The sequence below is a fragment of the Tenrec ecaudatus genome, chromosome 4, assembly GCF_050624435.1.
Source record: "Tenrec ecaudatus isolate mTenEca1 chromosome 4, mTenEca1.hap1, whole genome shotgun sequence".
In the NCBI taxonomy this organism is placed as follows: Eukaryota; Metazoa; Chordata; class Mammalia; order Afrosoricida; family Tenrecidae; genus Tenrec; species Tenrec ecaudatus.
In genome coordinates this window covers 64,431,967-64,442,773 of record NC_134533.1, presented here as the reverse complement: position 1 = coordinate 64,442,773, position 10,807 = coordinate 64,431,967, and the positions used below count along the sequence as shown (strand labels likewise).

General features: G+C 38.4%; 1 protein-coding gene across 1 annotated transcript in view; it reads right to left on the bottom strand.

The window, feature by feature from the left end:
* The window catches only part of LOC142444840 (interferon-induced very large GTPase 1-like), a 38,737-nt gene that overhangs the window by 13,936 nt on the left and 13,994 nt on the right, over positions 1 to 10,807 (bottom strand). Inside the window, exon 2 of the mRNA XM_075546141.1 lies at positions 34 to 193. The gene's annotated coding sequence lies outside the window, so the exon portion shown is untranslated. The remainder of the gene's footprint in view (positions 1 to 33; positions 194 to 10,807) is intronic.

Sequence of the window (10,807 nt, the reverse complement as noted above, 5' to 3'; positions counted from 1 at the left end):
GGCACAAGGAGTTTACGATGTAGTAAAAATTACCTGGTAAATATTTGATAGAAGAAGTACATCAAAAAGATGAGTTTAGACTTCAGTAGTCACCCACTGGTCCAGAAGGGATGAGAGGCTGAGTAGTCATGGGAGGCTAGGGAACCAAAGCTGCACTCTAGAACCTTCCCTTCCCATGGAGAACCATTCACATCTAGGTGGAGAAAGAGGTGAATTTTAATGCTTTTGATACAGCTTTGCAGTTATCTAGCCTTAAATGGACCCAGAATATCACAAGGCCTAAAATTTCATGAAAATAACTCAGGTTAGAATGTGTCCATGAAGGGAACCATTTGTCAGTGTAAGACATGAAAAAATAATACTAATCTATAAATTCTCAAGGATTCATGAAGGAGGAAAGGTAGGGTAGAGAGAGGAAAAATGAGGAGCTGATACCAAGGTCTGAAGTAGAAAGAAAATGTTTTGAAAATGATGATGGCAACAAATGTACAAATGTGCTTGACACAATGGATGGATGTATGGATTGTGATAAAATTTGTACTAGTCTCCACTAAAATGATTTTTTTTAAAGAAGAAGAATGTGTCCACAAGCACCCAGTGGAAGTACGTGAGTAGTCCTTCAAGTGGAAAATAAAATTATTTGTTCTTTAAATGATTCCCAATGAGCATTGGAAGGATAGGGGTTATGAGTTAGGCTGCATGGTTGGCAGTTTGAAACCACCAACTGCTCAGAAAGGAAAAGACAAGGCATTCTACTCCCATAAAGAGTTACAGTCTGAGAAACCCACAGGGTGATTGCTATGAGTCAGCATAGGCTTGATGACAGTGAGTCAAATGATTTTCAGAAACATTTTTAATAAATCTCATTAAAATGGCTAGAGTATAGAATAGACAGGCAAAGTTGCTGACATGATGCTCCATCAAGTTTATTTGGACCCATAACTGCTTGGCAGGTCATAGTAGAATCACCCCATATGGTTTTCAAGACCTAAATCATTCCAGAAACCCCCTGCCATACCTTTTCTCATGGAATGGCTGCTGACCTTTTGCATAGCAGTTAAGCACTTACCCACTGCACCATTCCATTTCTTGGTGACAGGATAATGTGAATTAAAACAAGAATACAGTGATATTTTCAAGTAGGAAAGGGGCAGAATAAACAGTAGCATGGCAGATTTGAGTAAAAACCCTAGAAACACAGAACCTAATAAACACAATAACTAAAGTAGAAACTCGATGTATGGATCCTTACAAAAGTTTGGATGTAGCTGAAATAAGATATAGAGAAGTGAAACAGGTTAAAAGCAACAATTCAGAATGAAGCAGACATAGAATACAAACTTGAATATATTTGTATGTGGTAGGAGCACAATGGCTGCAACAATGAACTTAAACAACAGTCATGAGAATGGCACAGCATCAGGTGCTGTTTTTTTTGTTTTATTTTTTTTACATAGGGTTGCTATGAGCTGGAGCCAAGGTGATGGGAACTAACAACAACATATGATATGTGCGTATCACATACAACATACTGAGAATATTTAAGATTTAATGTGAGTTCCAGAAAGTAAAAAGAAAAGGTGCAGAAAAAAATTTTAAACTAATACTGACTGAAAATTACTTATTCAAGACAAGATTTAATACCTTGGAAAACCCCAGGAAATAAAATAAATTTAGGCTGATAGTGACTAAAAACAGCAGAAAGCAAAGCCATGAGAAAAAACTATTTACCTATAAGGAACTAATTTTATATGTATATATAATTACACACACACACGTGACTTCTCAGCAACATCAGTGAAAGCCAGAGGACAGTAGAAAAGAATTCTTCATTCGCTGAAACAAAAGAACTGGCAACTTTCAATTCACTAGAAGTATGTGGTTAAGATGGTAGACTAAGCGGCTAAGTTAAGCACATACACTAGGCAGATTCTTTACAACAACGACTGAAGAAGTCACTTGAAACATGTAGGTGTGACAATTCTGGAACTCAGAACTATTAAAGGGAGTATACATCAATAGATCAAATACTAATTTGAGGAAGAGAATGTGCAAAAATTGTGAGCAAGGAGCATATAGAGCATTGACTTGATAATAAGCCAGGCACTGTGTAACCATTTTGAATTATTACAAGGATCATTCTGACCGGGGCAAGAGCCAGATAAGTGACTGCACTTGCCCGGCCTGCACTGACACCCACATAAAGGATCAGTGACCAGACAGGTAGCATCTCTACAGCTACTCTGCACAATTTCCTGCTGACCAGAGGTGCTGCATCCCTTACTTCCATCCATCTGGCTATAAATAAAGAGGCTATCAAGACAATATCAATACAGAATGAGCTGTATTAAAAGGGAAGATGATAATAAATTATGGAGTAACCGCAAAGAAAATTGTTAAGCTTTCTCAACAATACAAAAACAATCATAATTCTTCAATAAAAGCTAAAACAACAGCAATGAAATTGAACTCAGCAGAGAATACTATATGGAACAATGAAACCATAGAATTATAAAAAGATAAAAAACACCAACAAAAAAAGCAAAATGATAGCAGTAAAATCATACCTCTGGATTATTACATTGAATGTGAATAGATCAGATGTACAAGTCAAGAGACAGAATGGATAAGAAAACATGGCCTATCAATATAGTTTCTACAAAAGATACACCTTAGACACTAAGACAAAATAAGTTAAAGACCAAAGGATGGACAAGTATTTCAAGCAAATTGCAACAAAAAGAGCAGCAATGACAATATCAATATCTGGTATGGCAAAACCAGCAAAAGACACAAGAATGATATTATGTAATAATTACAGGGTCAATACAACAAACAGATAGTACCATAATACATTTGTATTCATTCATTGAAAAAGCCCCCAGTTAAATCATTCAAACTTAACAGAATTGAAAAGAGAAATAGGCAACTCCATAAAATAGTACATTAGTTTAGCACACCACTTTTGATGAATGACAGAACAACCAGAAATTCAAAAAAGGTACAGAAGTTCTAAATAACACAATTGTCTTATTTATCTAGTGCTGCTATGACAAAAATACCACAAGCAGATGGCTTTAGGAAACAGAAATTTATTCTCTCATAGTTTAGAAGGTTAGAAGTCCAAATTTAGAATGCTATCTATAGAAGAAGGCTTTCATTCTCTGTTGGTTCTAGGGAAAGGTTCTTGTCGTCTTTCAGCATCTGTAAGACCACCTTTTTTTTCTTTCAGATTTCCATGTGTGTTGGTAGCCATCTTCTCTTAGGCCTAAGAGTTTCTCAGTGCAAGGACCCCCAGTTCAAAGGATGCACTCCACTTCTGGTTCCTTTATCTTGGTGGTAGCAGGTCCATCTGATTTCTGCTCAATTCTCCCTCTTTTTATCCCTTCTAAGATAAAAGGTTTTCTGGGACACCCCAAGGGAAACTGCCCTTACATTGTATTAGAGCAATGATGGGACTGATGGTATTTTATTCTATCGTAGGGGCCACAGTGGCACTGTGTGTTAAACATTAAATGACTATCTGTAAAGGATATTGTTCAAACCCATCTGCTCTTGGGAGAAAGATGAGGCTGTGTGCACCTGTAAAGATCTATAGTCTTGGAAACCCTTTGGGGTCACTAGGAGTTGGAATTAACTAGATCGCAGTGAGTTTGGTTTGCTTAGGTATTCCCTCTTTTTGGTTTTTCTTAACAGTTTACTTCATGGGGATCATAAATAACTCCTCAACATGATCCACCTATGTTAGCACATATTTTATTTTGTGACATAGCTCAACCCATGACAAAAAACAGCCAACTTGACCTTAATTAACACCCCTTTGACATACATTGCTTCCCTGTGCACATGGAACATTGTCTACAATACACTGAAGTTAGGCTGCTAAGCAAGTGTATGTAAATTTTAAAACATCAAAACGCTGCAAATCATCCTGTTAGATCAGAATGCTATAAAACTACAAACCAACAACAGGAAGAGTACTGTAAAAATCAAATACACGGAAACTGAACAACACACTAGTTAAAACTACTGGGTATTAGTATAAATGAAAAAAATGGGGAAACTTATCCCTGAGTAAAACAAGAACAGAAGCACAACATAATGAAGCAAAAGCAGTGTTCAGTCGATAATTTATAGCAACAAACACACACATCAAAAATTAAGAAATAACCCAAAGCAGCATCTGGACCCAACATCATCCACAACTAGAAAATGAACAGCAAAATAGAACATAAAGGAACAGCAGAAGAATGAAATAAACGTAACAGAAAAAAATCACCAAGCCCAGAAGTAGTATCTCGGAAAGGATTAATAAAATTGGCAAAGCACTGGCAAGTTTAAAAACAGAAAAAGATGGGGAATGCGCACATAATAAAAATTAAATCAAATGGACAATGTCACGACATACTCAACTGAAGTGGAATTGTTCCTCAAAGAATGTTATGAAGAACTCTGCTCCAACACGTGTTAAGACCCAGAAGTGGACACATTTCTAGAAAAACACTCCGTGCCTAAAGTAGCACAACCTGAGGCCAAAAATTAGAATAGATCCATCACAATAGAAGAAATTGAATGGGTAATTAAACATTCCCAACAAACTTTGGTCCTCAAGACTTCACTGGTAAATTTTACCAAATAGTCAGAAAAAAGTTGACACCAATTCTACTCAAACTACTCCAGAACAAAGAAAAGGGTGGAATATCGAAAAAATCATTTTATGAAGAATGTATAACCTTTATACCACTAAAACAGAAAATTATAGATTAATGTCCCTTATTAAAACAGACAAAAATTCTCACAAATCCTAGCATGGTAGTCAAGACAGCTTGGTAGTGGTACAATGACAGACACATTGACCTAGGCAACAGAATTTAGAACCCCAAAGTGCATCCATCCACTATGGACAACTGCTGTTTGACAAAGTGTTGGAACTCATTAAATGGGGAAGAGAGAGGCTCTAGATATTCATTTACTGAAAATGAAAGGATTCAAATATCTTATCATACAAGAAAAATTAACTCAGGTTATATAAAAATCTAACGGTGAAGCCTTACATAAATAAGACTATCAAGGAAAAAACAGAAGCAAACTTCTGGGTTCTAACACATGAAATAAATACCCTATTAAACATAAATCAAAATACATAGAAGAAGACAAACTAGACAACCAGAGACCTTCTAAACCTTAAATATTTATGCACTGAAAGACTACAAACAGACCTTACAGAATGATAAATTATTTTCATAATCACATATTAGGCAAGGGACAAATTTTTAAAATGTATAGATAATGTCAACACCTCAACAACCCAAACCCAGCAATCTCATTAAAAATTTGTTACCCAGGAAAGCAACAATACCCAAATAGAGGAAGCACACCAAACTGTGTGATCATGAGGTTTCAACAGGATAGGTAGCAGGCATCATAAGACTTCACAAAAGAACCATTTCTATGCAAACAAAGGGGGTCAGAATGGAGATCCAAGGCCCATCTGTAGACAATTGGACATCCCCTCACAGAAGTGTAACAAGGAAGAGATGAGCCAGGATGCAGTATAGCACCGAAGAAACACACAACAATCCTCTAGTTCTTGAATGCTTCCTCCCCCCACTATCATGACCCCTGTTCTATCTTACGAATCCAGCTAGACCAGAGCATGTACACTGATACAGATAAGAGCTTGCAACACAGGGAATCCAAGGGAGATAAACCCCTCAGGACCAAATAATGAGATTAGAGATACCATGAGGGTAGGGGCAAGGTTGGGGTGGTGGTGGAGGAGACAAAGGAGGACCTTATCATAATGGAAGGGAATGGAAGGCAAACTGAACTATGCTCATTTTTAATGTAAGTTTGTCAGAGGATATTTTTACATTTGCATTTATAGTTGTACATGCAAGTATATATACTTGAATGCATATGTGCATGCAAATATATACATGAATATAGTAGAGCACACAGGAGACAAAGTTATGAAAACTTTTTAGCCACAAACAAACACTTTGTGGGAATGAGTAGCTGAACTTGTGACTTAGGATCATTATCTTGGGGGACATTAAGATCAATTGACACTACATAATACAAAAGGAAAATGCTTTGGTCAGTAGCAGCTAGGGTTTTAAAAGCTACTGAATGGCCATCCATGGTACAAATATTGTTTTTTCCTGTTTGGTGCAAAGAAGAAGGAAGCAAATTAAAGATGCATAGAAGTAATTAGTCCAAAGGACCAATGAATCACGTCAATCCAGTGTTTATGCCGGTGAGACCAGAAGAACCAGATTGTCCCTGACTACCATGGACATCTGGATCACAACAGGAAGTCTGGGACAGAGTGAGAGACAACTGTGGAATGAATGAATGAAGAATGAATGTATGGATGGACTGACTGACTAACTAAACTAAAGACTAGGCTTATTTATCTGAGACTGATGGAATGTCCGAGAGTAGGACACTTTGTTTCTCTTTAACCCTTTGAGCCACTCTTGGGGTTCAATTTTCAGTTAAATAATAAACAGGTCTGCAAGGAAAACATAATCCCAGGGAGGCACACATTCCATAGAACAACCTGTTATATAGATCCCAAAAGGAGGTTTTAGATAGAGTGAGAGACAAATATGGACTGAACTAACTAACTAACTAACTAACTAACTAACTAACTAACTAACTAACTAACTAACTAACTATGAGGGTAACTGGTTTGAAATTGATAGAACCTCTGAGACTATGATGCATAGTCATCTTTTAGCTCTTTAAACCACTGTCAGGGTTCAACTTTCAGGCATACATTTGGCAAGGCTATAAGGTGACTACAATCCTGTGGAAGCACACACAAATGTTTGGTACACTGGGGATAGTGGGTGAGGGGAGATAAGAAAGTTGAGGATTTAGGACACTTACATGTATAGATGAATAAGGGATAATTTTAGTTAAAGCCCCAGCATATACACTATTGCAACATCAGTAAGAACAATACTTTTTGCAAGGTTACATAATAAATATGTATGCTTATGTACATACAGGCAAAAGCCAAAAAACAAAATCACTGACATCGAGTTTATTCCAACTCATAGTGACTATATAGGAGAGGGTAGAACTGTCTTCTTGGGTTTCAGGGACTGTAACATTTTTACAGGAGTAGAAAGTCTTTTCTTTCTTCCAAAGAGCAGGTGGAAATTTTGAACTGTTGACCTTGAGGTTCACAGCTCAACGAGTACCCACTATACCACAAGTTATGAATGAATATATGGGTACACATGTGTGGTAGTTAAATGGTTTTATTTCAAGAAGACACTTCTGGCTAGGTGTGGAATCAAAAATCTTCATCCAATCAAAGCCTGATTCTGTGTCCCTGGGTGTGTGGCTTTCTCAAAAGCCGGGACTCTGAGACCCACCCTCTCCATCTCTCCCACTTCACCTACTTGCTCAATGGCCTCTGGAAGCTGCCAGAGTTCTGCCATATTTTAGTGACTTTGAGTCCACAGGACTCTGCACCCGCTGGCTTGTGATTTGCCTCCAGTCTATGTCATTGCCTGTGGCTCTACTAGTTTGAAGAGGGTCTTATGGAATAGTATCAGATTCATGGACTGAGCTGCTTTCTTGATGCATACTTTATACTTCTTGATATAAAGTTCTTTCTTACACATATGAGTGTCACTGGATTTATTTCTCTTGTCAATGGGCCCAATATGCAAACGTTCCTGCATATATATAGAGAGTGAACAGGTTTCAGCAGAACTTTCAGCTCAGAACCATCTATGAAGAAGGAACATGCCATCCTCATCACTGTAAACATTAAGAGTAACAGTGGAACCTTATCTGATACTGTGTTTGTCAAGGCTGACTAGAGAAACAAATTAATGGACATTCATGTGTATAAGCGAGAGCCTTATATAAGGAGCAATTGAATATTGAGAAAATATCACAGCCAAGTCCAGATCAAGTCCATAACCTGATTTTAGCTCATATGTCTGATATCAATCTATAAAGTCCGCTTGAGACTCATAAAACACATGCAATAAAGCTGAATGCAGGACGATCACAAGCCAGTGTGCGGAAAGTCTTGTGGATTCAGTGGTGGTAGAAGCATCTCAAGCCCACAGGGCACATACTGGAAGATAGCCCATATGTTGGAACATAAGTCAAATTTGTGTAATTTCAAGCACATAGAAATCATATAGACTTCTCTCACTTATCTTGAAATCAACAAAAGCATGATTAAGAAAACAAGGAAAAACAATTGGATGGTTGCATAACTCTCTATTTCACACGGAGTGGGTAATGGCCCAGAGCAGAGATAAAATCAGGAAGTTTCTAGAAACAAAGCAAAATGAGACTATGATGTACCCAAACCTTTGGGACACAGCAAAGGCAGTCATCAGAAGAAGATTGATAACAAAACATGCACCCATAAAAAAGGAGGAGAGGAGACTTTTGGGAAGATGGTGATGGAGTAACACATACGTGAGGGACTCCGCAGAAATCAGCAGGAGGAGCATCATAAAGATAAGTAGGCACAGACCTACAAGGTTTTGAGGGGCTGGGGTTTTTGGCTTACCACAGTGGAGGTGGCTAAGGCTTGATCTTAGCCCCGCAATTGTCTTGGCTGGATCTGGACAATTTGGAACCTGCAGGAGGCTTTATCTCAATACAGCCACAGTGTGACACCAAATCGGGGCAGGGACTAAACCTATGCAGCTCCACGGGCTGGGATTCGGCCCCGCTACATTGTTAATTTTGTTTCAATCTCTTCTCTCTATGCCCCCACAGTCTCAGTTGACTTACTTTAAAAATATCCCCCCTCTTTGTTTCTTTCCTGTTCTTTCACACTCCACTGCCTACATCTAGACTACTCCCCTGAGCCTAGAGCATTTACGCCTGCTCCACACCGAGTTAGGTGAAATCCACCCTGTGTAGCTAGCCCAAGGCTCGAGAAAGCCCTTCTGACCTACACCAGGGTATGCTCTTGCCAACTTCTTACTGAGGAATTCCTGTTGGAGTGGCTGTGGGGAGCGTCTATTTTTCCTGTTGTCCCATGTGACTGAGGGAACTTCCTCCCACATACCTTAGTACCACACAAGGCCTAAGGGAGCTCTGGCAACACTCATCTATGTTCCAAGCTGCTGCAGGAGCTTCTGATCAACCTCCACAACACCAAATCAGGCAATCCACCAGCCTACTAGAGCACTCCCATGGGAGGGAAGCCACAGGAGAATAATGTGGTAGGTTAATTTCATAGTGATATTAGCTGTAGGCTGTTTGAAGAAGCATTCCTACAAGTCTCCCAGAGAGATCCACCCAGTGCTCGTTGACTCCCTGGAAAATAGCAACTGGTTCCTTTAAAATAGCACAACTCAAACAACTATCAGGCCCAAAGACCTCAACGAAAAAACAGGAGAAACAAAAGGCAATGGCAGAAGATGTCCTGAACATAATGACATGCAAAGAAGAAGGAGACATTGATCTGCCACAGAAAGAAATGTTTAGAATGTTGTTTGGAGTCATACAAGATTTGAGAGAAGCAATTCAGAAAAAGGATGAAATGATAGAAGAGATAAAGTCCATAAATCAAAGGTAAATACAAGAGCTTAGGGAGATAATAACAAAAACCTTTAGCAGACACACGGACCTCAAGAATTGACTGGAGGAAGCAGAGAACTGCACCAGTAAATTGGAGTACGGCTAGGCAGACTTTAACACACATGAACAAAAACCTAATAAGATCATCAGAGAAGCTGAAGAAAACCTAAGAGCTATGTCTGATGCTATGAAGACAAGCAGCATTAGAATTATTGGCTTATCAGAGGAAGAAACAACAAAGAAGTCATCTGCAACAATTTTAAGAGAATTCTTGGAGGAAAACTTCCACAGGTTAATGAATGAAAACCAGGCAACTATTCAGGAGGCTGAACGAACACCAGCTAGATTAAATCCGAAGAAGAAATCACCAAGGCACATAATAGTTAAACTATCCAACTTTGAGGAAAAGGAGAAAACCATGAGAACACCTAGGGAAAAACAAACAATCACATATAAAGTTTACCAAATAAGAATATGCCGAGACCTATAAGCAGAAACTACAAAGAAGAGGAGAGAGTGGAGTAAAATATTCCAAAAATTGAAGGAAAAAACTACAAACCCAACAATACTCTACCCAGCCAAATTATCAATCATGATAGAAGGAGAAATAAGAGTCTTCCCAGACTAGGAAAAACTCAAAGAATACGTTAGAAGAAACCCAGCCCTACAAAAGATAGTTGCCAACCCAGTATCGGCCGAAGAACAACTCATAAAAAAGAATAAATAAGAGACCACCATATAGAACAACCTCATACAGAGGGCAACATAGAGATAAGAGACCCCAAGATAACATTTGGATGGGAAGCTTAAGAATGGGAAGAAGTCATGAATGATACCCACACACATGCACAACACACTAAAAAGAAAGGAAGGTAGGAAAACACTCAACACAAAAGATATAAGATGACATTGCAGAGTCCGCAGAAGGAGATAAGAATTCTGAATATCAATGGCTCAACTTCAGGCATTAAAACACTGAGGCTAGCAGACTAGCTTAGAAAACATAATCAATCAACCTGCTGCCTAAAAATATAGGCTGAGAATCAAAGGCTGGTGAAAGGCATACGAAGCAATCAGTAATTAAAAAAAAACGTGGGTCACAATCCTAATCTCAGATAAAATTGACCTCAAAGTGCAAACCATAAAAAGAGATAAGGAGGGCCACTATATAATGCTCAAGGGAATGGTAGACAAAGAACCACTAGCATTGCAATCATATATACCCAAAGGA